This window comes from Scardinius erythrophthalmus, assembly GCF_964197995.2.
Source record: "Scardinius erythrophthalmus genome assembly, contig: HAP1_SCAFFOLD_271, whole genome shotgun sequence".
Lineage (NCBI taxonomy): Eukaryota > Metazoa > Chordata > Actinopteri > Cypriniformes > Leuciscidae > Scardinius > Scardinius erythrophthalmus.
Genome location: NW_028296340.1, coordinates 25,778 through 38,038, shown reverse-complemented (window position 1 = coordinate 38,038; position 12,261 = coordinate 25,778).

Here is a 12,261-nt window from a genome sequence, read left to right as displayed (position 1 = left end):
GACAGCGCCGGGTAACGTCGCACGTAAGAAGGTATATCTTAAGCAGCTTCCTAAGGTATGGTTCGGGGAACACACTTAGGAACATAAACACCTTTGGTAAGATATATCTTTCGAGCTTTCTTAGCGCGCTAAGAGTGAGCGTTATCGGGAAACCGGGCCCAGATCAATAGCCGAACCACCACCACACACAGAGGACTCTGACTAATCTGGAACCCCAATTCTGAGTGGGAGAGAAGACAATGAGATACAAACAAACACACAAATACACATTCCATGTAATGGTCTATCAATTACACTTGTCACATGCTGCCAGAAGAATCGGTTTATCAAAATGATGCAATCATTCACTGGCTGGTACTAGTTAACTCTGTCAGCCCAGCGCTGCCCTATAAAAATGTATTCTCGCACTACAGTACTCAAAAGCACAGTCACAAACAACCGACATTCAAAGAGACAGAATATACAAAATAAAACAGTAGTGGCAAAGAAAATCAGTAGCTTCTCGCCACTGCAAATCACTCAGTATCAACGTCAATTATGGAGAAGACTAAATTTAGATGCGTCACTACGGCTGTGAACGCGCTCTCTTTCCGGTAGTCGAGGAGACCCTCGTTCCTTAAAATGAAATCGTCAAGTAATTAGAGTAAAAGTACAGATAAGCAACAGATGCGTCGTTCCGGTAGTCAAGAAGACCCTCGTTCACTAAAATGAGATCGTCAAGTAGTTAGAGTAAAAGTACAGATAAGCAACAGATGCGTCGTTCCGGTCGTCAAGAAGACCCTCGTTCGCTAAAATGAGATCGTCAAGTAATTAGAGTGAAAGTACAGATCGGCAGTAAATGCGTCATTCCAGTAAAATGCAAAGGAATGGTCGGAGACAGCTTGCAGAGGAGAATCCAACTCAGTTCCGAAGCACTCCAGCTCGAATAATGACTAGCTGCAGGCAATCCTAAATTCACCAGACCAGCAATGTGTCGCATAAAGCCTAACAGCGCCCACGAAGCCTGCTGCAACACCTGGCCTCCCGTGTCACTGCATATGGTAGCTCACACCGCCCAGTGCACTCGATAGCGTGCCAATTCGCCTTTGGCTAAGCCCCGCCCCCCTTAGTTACTGTTGCTACGTCCGACAAACAAATGGTCAAACAGCTGGGCTCTGTTTTGTTATCAACATGGCTTATGCTGTGACAGCTCTTCCTGCTGAAATTTCATCAAACTTTTATAAAGCAGCAAATAAAGTGTCCGATAGAAGTAGGCAAAAGGGGCTGCAATATGCGTTCGAAGGCTATATTCAAGACGTACAGGTGAAACGCAAGGAACAACAAGGCATCCAAATAGAGGCAAAAGCATACCGGTCACATTCAAAAAATGAACCACCGCATATCCTACTAATCGAGACGGAGGCTGGGACTAACAATATCAAGGAGCAACACTGTTCATGCAAAGCTGGGTAGGTCTCTATTCTCTTCTATAATCGTTATTACAAAGCAAACGGACTATGCGAGTATAACGTTGTATTTATTAGCAGCGATGTGCTCTCGTATCAACAACCGGTATTGCTAGGTAACGTTAAAGGGATACTCCACTTTAAAATGAAAATTCTGTCATCATTCAATCACCCTCATGTTGTTTCAAAACTGTATGAATTTCTTTCTTCTGCTGAACAGAAAGGAAGATATTTAGAAGAATATCAGTAACCAGACAGTTTCTGGTCTCATTGACTTCCATAGTATATATTTTTTCCTACTATTGAAGTTAATGAGACCAGAAACTCTCTGGTTACTGATATTCTTCTAAATATCTTCCTTTCTGTTCAGCAGAAGAAAGAAATTCATGATGACAGAATTTTAATTTTAAAGTGGAGTATCCCATTAATGTTAGCTGACAAGGTGATGTTTTGGTTAGCTCCACAGGGTTTTGCGCGCACATCATCGGGCTTATCCACACCCTGGATCTCTGCAAAGCACAAAATATAAACACGGTGCATGTCCAGTCCTCCACAAGCTTACCCCAACAATGGCATAAGCCAAGAGGTGCCAAAGTAGCACCACAGCCTGTGACAGCAGTCGTTGTGGCCAGGGCCAAGACGGAACGAAAACGGAGAACCATCTTCTGCCAATACAGCAATGACAGGTGAGTCACAACTATGTTGATTTTTAACACCATGTAGGCTGGCTATCCCATTGTGTCCTTCCACCATAATAACCAACTTAATTTTATGTAGCCTTTGTGTTTGAGAGCACATGACATAAGCAGAAATGTATTTTGTATTTCAGATCACTTGACATAAGTAGAAATGTATGACTTTTCCATGTCACAGGGCCACCTCTGAGGTAACAGATCAGGATTTGTTGTCATTGAGAGAGCTGACAGGGACACCTATGAGCTACATAGCAAGCAAACCCCCGATAGATGTTGTAATAGGTCAGGAGAAGTACCCTCTTGGAAGTGGCTTGAGCTACTAGGTAAAGCAAATGTAAAACTGATAAAGATAATGACTCATTTCTTACCATTTGCAGGGAGACATTTTATTACAGTCACATAGCCAACATAAATTTGATTTCATTCACAATAACAACACAGTAACTGATTTATCAACCATGTCAGTTAAAACATAAAAGCATTCAAATTCAGGAGCTTATCTTAGCTGTGTGTACAGACAGATCATTGAGCTGGATCCTATGCTTTTATAATGTTCGGCTGGAAATTGGACAGCATACAGACCACAAACCATACCTGATTTATGTTTCCAAGCCTGACATTAGGGATCCTTCCAGAAACCATTTTAAATTTCTTCACTTTGGCTATGGCTCTTTCTACATGTACTCTGTGTTTGGCTATTTTCTTTGTCATCTCAACGTCTGTAGCTGGCATCTGACTATTTGATTTGGCAAAGGGGGGAATGTTCAAATTAAGCCCAAGCTCCTTTACATCCTTCTCAATAAGAAAACCCTTATCCACCATGAGCCCATCACCTGCCTTAAGGTAGCCACACTGAAGCAGACCTTTCAGTAAATCTTTGATTCCACATTGTCTAAATATCTCTTGGTCTGAGATTGATCCTGTGTAAAGTGTGGATACAACGATAATGGCGCCACGAGGATCACAGGCAATAAGGCATTTAAGTGTGTTGGCAGATTTGTAGTTTGAGTAAGTCTGACTTTGAAGTAACAGTGATGTTGGTTTTTCTATCTTAATCTCTGTACCATCAAGAATTGCAAAGGTTGTTGGGAACTCTGCTCTGTAGTTGTCAGGCATGTTTTCTGTTATGCTGTCCCTGTGTGGCCAAATAGACATGTTGCCTAGTCTACCATACATGAAATCAATCCATGAATTGAATAAAGTACTAACAGTTCGTTCTGGAACTTGAAATTTGAAGGCCAGCTCTTTCAGATCAAAGTTTTGCCTCAGCTTCATAAGCACGAGTAGAAACTGTTGTCGTAAAGGCATGAGTTTGATCTGCTGATCTCAGGGTATATACAGCAATCCTTAAGTTAAATTTACTACTTTTTAATACCTTTTTTACTACCTTCAAATTTTTTTTTAAAACCATCACGACACTGAATTGCAAGTTTTAATCAGCGACCTTTCTATTATTTACACCGATTTTGACATATATAACATACAAAAAAAGAATAAATTTAGAGACTTATATTGACAACATATTGCACATATTTATTTCACTTAGTAAATAAAAATAAAACAAACTACATAAAATGTGCAATGGAGAGAATGGATAGTTCCAGCACACTGGCTGGCAAAGTTGATGCATTACAAACTGACATCTTCTATGAACTGTTGCTGATTCACAAACTGGAATCCACTACATGAACTGGTGAACTATTGTTTGCACTTGTGCTATAGGCCTAATATGAACTTGTGCGCATAAAATCCTATGGCAAGTGCCTTAATTCCATGGCCTTTTCCTCAATAGTTTTGTCCATTTTGACCAGTTCCTCTTTTTTCTCCTTTTGTCTCCTTCTAAGTGTGTTTGATTTGGTGATTAGCTGGGCCATTTTTGACCCAGCTTTCCCCTCTGCCTCCTCAGCCAATTTGTTGGCATCATTTTCAAGGATGGCACAAACTTCGTCCAGGACTCTGCGTTGCTGCTTGAGCTCCTGTAGTTCGTCCTCTGCAGCCTTCCTTTTCTGTGTTTGAGCATCACTCTCCCTCTTTTTACGCTCTTGCTCCAGGTAGAGCCTGTACTGGGATCTTGCTGAGGCCACAGAAGCCAGCAGGTCCTTGGTTAAAGGCACCTTGAGGACACCACCACAGCTACTGACATTGTCACAGATTAACCTCAGTGCCTCCAAGGATTCACCTAGAAGGTTACAGGTTTCCACCTCCTTGTTAATGGAGAAGCCCCTCTCCACGGTGGCTTGTCCATGTGAAAGAAGTAAAACGCTCTGGCAGAATCTCAACAGGTCCATGTAGGATGGGCTGAGGGTCAAGTGTAGAAACACATCCACACGTTGCTTGAAAGGCTGGAAAGAGCGGAATTGTTCACCTCTGCCCTCAAGAGACAGCAATGATGTAAACTGCTGAATGATTACATCACCTACAACATAGACAAAGAAATTAAGTTAATTAATAGGTCATTTAAATTTAGTAGTCCCAGTTGGCCTATCAGACCATTTGGCAATACATACATCACAACATCATGTTATAACATCTAAGTAGAGCTAGGAATGTGTAAGGCTTCTTCTGAACTTATTAATTTGATAAAGCATTGACACTTCCTGACTGTTGAGAGGAGAATGCAGAAAACCACCTTGCTAACACACACTTCTCACAAAAGGTTTTAATCAATCTGAATAACCTATGCACTTTGACTGTCCCTATACAATATCTTCTTACCAGCTGGGATGCCACCTGCCAAATGTTTGCCCTGGAGGAATGTTTGCACTATTCCCTTCATCTGTCTGATGCACCAATCGGGATCTCTGTGCATTCTTGAAGGGTCCAAACATGCAATCTGCCTGACCACTTGGTATTTCAGGGGGCTTTTCACCTGTAGCTTCACAACAATCTTAACCAGGCCCTGCAAACATTCTCGCCTGAAGGTGAGCACAGAAAGCTCACCAACCTTGAATCCTGGTTTGCTCTGAAGTTCCTAACAAATGAGGAACATTAGTGAATGTTCACTGCAAATGCTTTGGAAAAATTTTTTTTTTACTTCTTTATCCTTATTTCTTTTTCATCTTCTTCTTCTTACTATTAATTCGAGTAGTAGTAGTAGGCCTATGTCTACACTCTTTGGGGAGACCAAGTTCTTTTCATCTGTTAGATCTATTTTGATCAGCTGCAGGGGTGTGAGGTCCTGGGTGAGCTCTCGTTGAATGAACCGCCTCAGTAAACTCTTAAAATGACAAAACAAGCAGTTAGTAATCCAACAATTAACACAGATTCACCAAATGCAATCAATTTGATAAAATATTTAATGATCATTACCATCAGCAGCTCAGACAAATCTTTGGCCAAGAAGGGCAACACTTGCTCATCAGTTTGGAACTTTGTCAAGAAGGGGTTGAAAGTTCTTGCAATTGCCAGAAAAAACTGGATTTTTGCAATAATGAAAGGATCCTTTTGTGCAGCTACTATGGTGTCATATGAAGCTGTGCAGGGGACTGGAACCTTCTTTTTCTCTGCAGCATCCACATACGTCTTCAGCACTGGCCAAACTTCAACTGCCCTTTCCGCCACAGGAACGTTTTCCACCCATCTATGGCCACAAAATGGTAAGGGAAAGCAGGAGGACCCCGTCAGGCTAGTGAAATCTTCCGTCCTGGCAGGAACATTATGAAAGAGGAAGTGCATGGCTCGCAGAAGTTTTTCCAACTGCCACATAGTAAAGCCTGCCTTTAAAGCATTGTGGACGGTGTGAAGTCCACAGCTTCCAACAGTGACAACCTGGGCACCTCCATAGAGCTCTGCATGTTCTTTCTGGAGTAGATCCACCAACTTGAAATTTACATTGGGGCCATCCATTCCAACTGATAGCAGTTGCCTCATATTCAATTGTGTGGCACATTCCTGTGAATCGACACCAGGAGGAAATCTGTTATAAGTTATCATTCAGACACAGTAAAATATATCTCAACATTCACAAAGGTTGGTTAAGGAGAATCATTACAGCATGCACATTTGATTTCAATTAATAATTGGTAATTCAGCAATTAAATTATTTAGTGTTTTTTTCCAACAACAAAACATGAGCCAAATATTACGAAATACTTATACTACAGTGACCACACAACGGAACATTGTTCAGATTATGTATTTCAAGACGTTTGTAAAGTTTTTGTCATTATAACGCTCTTGTATGTAGGACTAATTTCGAACGCATCTAATCCCATGCCTACGTTGCTAATTCCAAAACGTCATTTTAGAGTTAGTAACGGAGGTTTGAGCCACTGATAGCAGACTAATGCTGGGGACACACGACTAGCTGACACATTCTCTGACTGTTTTCATCGCAGCAGATTTTAAACACAGACTTTAAACACAGACTGAACGCGCTGAACACGCGTTTGGGCATGATCATTCATAAGTATCAAATTACATTCATAACCGGCCTTAAAGTGTGTCCCCGGCTTTGTGCAGTTATTAGAGAGACATGTTGCAATAATGAGACAGAAAAGCATGTGCGTCAGTTTAATTTTCTATTGATTATAGATAGGACTATATACTTTATTTATTCAAATTAAACTGCATGATTCTATTGATTGTGAAGCTAGACATTGAAAATTGCAGATCAAGCGCATGGGGCTAAATGCTTTTTCTTGTTATGAATTGTATCCTTTTTTCTGTTATTACCGTTAACTATGCGAAGTGATATGGAACTGTAATACGGTCAAGACCTGCCTGGAACTACTTTAGCTGTGCGTTTCCCTGAAAATAATGCACACCTAGAACGTTCGTCAACCAATCAGATTCAAGCATTCAACGGCCCTGTAGTATACATTTCTATAACTGTGATAAGTTGTTGAATTTAACAAAATACTAAAAACATAATTGTCTTGTAGCTTGGAGCTATACCCCACAGGTCAATAAATGCAGGTGGGCTTACAGGTTTCATTCAAGTAACTGCAGGACTTTGGCCAATTTTATTATTTTGTGTAACCAACAGTAAATTAGCCAACATCATCCTATAATATACAAAATCTTTGTGAATAAATAACTCTTCAAATGAGTGATCACACGATACCGCGTAAGTAGGGCTATATAAAAAATAACTTACCTTTATGTGATGCAACAAATCTTCGGCCCTTCCATGTCCCAAAAACTGAGATCCAAAGTATCTGGATTGGACACGGTCACCCTCCCAGTATCGAACATGGATGTCAAGCTGTTTTTTCTTTGACGCCTGATTGAGGCTCTCATCAAACATCAGCACGAATGGCCCAGCCTTGTTGATGCCATCAACAAGCTGTTTTTTGAAGAACGATGCTAATCCAAATCTGATGATGTACCTAAGTGCGTTAGCTCCCATCCAGTTGACATTGATGTTTTTTTTACACACCGAACAATATGCCTGCCTGTTATTCCCTACTACAGGCCTGAGCCAGTCCTTAAACGCTGGGTCGTTTACCCATCTATCAGAAAACTTGCATTTGCCCATGAAGACGACGATGGTTGTCCAGTCGTTGAAGATATGCCTTGAAGCAAGTCTAAAATAAAACGTAAGCCAGCCACTTCTGTTGAGCGCGCAGTGTTCTGAGATTTTTTTTTTTTTGAGCGCGCAGTGTTCTGAGATGATGCCGAACGACCACTGAATATGACGTCAGCATGTTGTTGAGACGGAGACGAAACATCTTTATGTGCCCAGATATGCTAAAGCCCATATTTAAACGAACTAACGCGAACGCAGATAGAATTTCAATCAGAATAGGACACCTGATAGTCTGAAAAATTAATACCTAATTTGGAAAAAATAATACCTCTGAGACAACATTTAACACTTTTAATGGCCTTAAATTTGACAATTTTGATTTATCACTTTTTTAATACTTTTTAAAACCCTGCGGACACCCTGGATCTACTCTGTGGTATGTCACAGGGCTAAGTGTTTGTGTATCTGTTGCAGTGCTGGGTATCCTGAAAAATGCACACAGCTTGTTGAACTCATCATAACTAAAACCTGTGCAGTACTTAAAGTACTCAGGCACACTGCAGTTAGATATAGTCTCTGGTGTGAGTTGGTAATGAGCTTGAGTGGGTGTGGTGTGGGTGAGATGCTTGATAAGTTTTAATCTCTTCCCTCAGCAAGGCATTTTCTTTTCCTTTATCGGCAAGTTGCCTCTTTAATCGATTTACTTCCTCTTCCTCTTGGTCCTCTGTGTGATCCTGGTGTGGATCCTCTGTGTGAATCTGGTCTGCTGTGTGAATCTGGTTTTCTGTGTAAAAAACATTACAATGAAATTATTTAAATGAGGCCTAGTTAAAAATAAATAAATAAATAAATAAATAAAAACAGGAAACAATGTAAATAATAAATGTATTTCTCTCTCTCCCCTCCTACAGCTCCCACTATTGGACAACACTTCACAAGCATCCTCCCAATCAAACTCCACTGACTTCCCAGCATTCCCTTTGCCACCACAGCCAGGCTCTTTCTGTACTGTCCTTAACCCTCTGGGGTCTGAGGGGTTTTTGGGGTCCTTGAGATGTTCTGACATGCCCTGACATTTGTGCTTTTTTCAGTTGCTTATAAACATATTAATGGCAAAGGTGTAAATTCACTCTATTTAGCACAAACAGGGCTACCATAATATGTGAACAACTTGCATGTACATGTTTGTATTTTTGATAGAATAATGTTTATGCATGGTTTTTTCAAAAACAAAAAACTAAAGTTTCTGAAATAAGGCCATAAAACACATTCTAAATATATGTAAATAAGACTTTTGACTAATGGATGACGTTGCCTAGGCTTTTTTCTTCAAAATTATGTGAAAATCATCCTGCCTAATCATTCACATAACACAATACATTGATTTAAATCTTGTAAAACACTTTTTGTTTGGAAAGGCCATATGCGGGTGGGCGTGATTCACACCTGTGGAGTCAATGGGGCCCGCATAATGAGGCTGCATACGTAATGAGCCTTTCATTCAGGTGTGTGAATGAGCCACAAAAATGCAAGGACAATATATAACTGGTTTGTTGTTTTTTTCCACAAATTTTGCTTGCAAATTGTACAATATCCAAGGTAAACATTTCTAGTAATTGTGCAGTTAATTGTTCTCATACTGTATTTTCAGATTTGGAATATATTCTCTTCCCAAATGTGTCACTAATAAAGCATAATAAAATTATTTAAAGAGAAGGCTTATAATGACCTTTTAAGATTTTGTTTACATCTATCCTTATATATATATATATGTGATGCGATCTGGGAAAACCCGTCGGATGTCGCGCTGGGCCGTTTTCAGTAAATTCCAAAATAGTTTGAATGTCAGTTTTTTTGTCAAATTTTTTTTCCCATTAAATTATTATTCTATAACATCTTTTCTCTTATCTCTGAAAATATCTTGGCAAAATTCCCTTGTTTAGTGCAGAAAAACAGCGATTTATAGTGTCAAGCTGAAAATACTCTCTTTCTCTAATGCATTCTATGCGACCATTAACGCCCGGCAGAGGTGAAAAAAAAAAAACAAAAAAACAATCGCCGTATATCCCATACACCTGTCCGTCTCGTAACACTACAAAGATAGTTTACCTTTAAAATAAACCGCATACATGTACAGTGAATGTGTATAGTGCGCATTTCGCGCCAATCCTGTTTAAACTATAACGTCACGCAGTTTCATAACAATCGCGAGATGGACGCGTCTCAACGGTGACAGTTATTTAAACCTGTTTTTCTCAAAATTCCGTTCCAGAAAATCATAGAGATCGGCCGACTTCAGATAAACATAACTTCTGCTAGCAACAAGCTATGATAAAAATAAAAACAGATTTGGAAAGGGCTTGATACCAGCATCCATATGATATCAAAACCTGTAATAGGTAAAATTTCACCATGTGGTGGGTTTTCCCAGATCGCATCACATATATATATATACAATTAAGGTTATACAATTACAACAACATTTAAAATTGTAACAATATTTCCAGTGTAATCTTTCTTTGTATTCGCGATTCATATTAATGAAGTGCAGATGGAAAGGTTCAGTACCATGGTAGTCTCAAAACCTGAGGCAGAGGCACTTGAGAAAAAAAACAGACAGCAGAGTAGCAACAATATCTGGCATCATGTCCGCTCTATTCGCCTAACCTCATCCTCCTTCAAGAGAATATTTTCTAGAAGAGCCGACTTTGAACAACTTGCCACCATCATGCAGAGGAAGAAGAAGAACATTATGACAAAAGTCATGAAGAGAGGCCTGGAGCTTGAGCCAGCCGCTGCAGTACAGTATGCTGCCATCACTGGTAATGAAGTTCAAGTGTGTGGGTTTGTCATCAACCCTAACACCCCCTATTTGGGTACATCCCCTGACAGAAGGGTTAAGAGACCTATGGACTTCTAGAAATTAAATGTCCAATGAAAATCAGTTACACCGATTGCCAGTACCTTAAACAGGTTAGTGATGACACCTACAGGCTCAATCGTACACACGAATATTACTTCCAAATCATGGGACAATTGGGGATAACTGGGATGCCATGGTGTGACCTTTTTTTGTTATGTGAAAGTGACTATCACCTGGAGCGAATTTGGTTTGATCCTGAGATGTGGAGGAAAATAAAAGATAAACTTGACTGGTACTTTTTTGAATACTTTCTCCCTACAATGTGCAGTGAGAGTCCACAACAGTCAAATGAACTGTAGCCTACCTGTTTCAATGACCATGGACAACTCCTCTGATGTGGTATCCTGCACTGATGAGCCTGATACTGTGGAAATGCCTCTGTAAATACATATGTGAAATCGATTAAAGTGTTTGAAATTATTCTGATACTGTGTTGTGGCTGTAATATTCTTTCTGCAATTTAATTATTTTATTATAACTCTTACCTTTTAGTCGGCAGTTTTCGACCTTTGACTGCACTTCCTTCAACATGAATAGCAGGGACTGGATTTGGGAATTCGGGACTTGGTTCCCTATTGACAAAATGCTGAAATGGTAGGGGTGTAACAATATATCGTGTCACAATATAGGGCAATACAAAAATGCAACAATATGTATCCTGAATAGTTCACTCAAAATAAAAATTACTATGTGAGGAAAAAGTTAAGGTTTTCAGAGTTTTAGTGTCAGTACTACATTCAAATATTATAGATAATGTTGAATATAATGTGTAATAATGCAATAGGGGAATATCTGTGTAAAAAAAGTGGCCTACACCATTTTTAATGTATCTAGTTAGTGACAGAGAAAAAGCTTCAGAATCGTGAATAGCCTGTTTATTCTGGTGTCTCTATTGTCCTGTGCTTTGGGTTTCAGCTCCAAGTCCAAGAATATTTTATTTATACACACAATGTAATATCAAATTTATCAGTTTAATAAACTTATTAATTAAATTTAATAAACAATACATTTTTTGTTAACCTTTTACCATACAGTATGCCTTGGAGTATCGCAATAATATCGTATCGTGAGTTCAGTATTGTGATATGTATCGAATCGTGACATGAGGGTACCGTTACACCCCTATGAAATAGTAATATAAAATATTGTTGGACTGTGCCAACACGGTGGCGCTAACGTTAGTCACCTTCAAAACTACCACAACAGCGTCTGTAACATTAATGTTATGTGTTTGTATCTTGAATAACAAAGTTAGCTAACATCCAGCCGCTATTCAAAACACACAATCCTGACTTACGTGATAACTAAACTATAGCTAAGCTTGCTTGCTAGCACCTTGATTCTTCATTAATTAGAGTAGAGAACCGAAATCATAACCTAAAAACAGCATAAAACTGTCTAACTAGTATAACTTCACAGTAAGGTTAAAAGCAAAATTTACCTTAGAGCACACAAAAGTGTGCTTGTTGATCCTTGAGGGGTTTAGCTGACTGTGAGGACGTCCACACAGTTTAATCCAAAGACGGCACTTGTCAGGATTTGACTTCGGTTTTGGGAAGGGGAAAAAACGGACACCCCCCTCCAACCTCTCTGGAAAACGCGTATCAGTGTTACAAATGCCCCAGGCACAACGTTTAACCATATTTTTGATACAACTATGACTGTAATAGCCTGCCGAAACCAAAAATATGAGACGCCTGCGTTAAAGTCAATGGAGCGCTGTGAAAA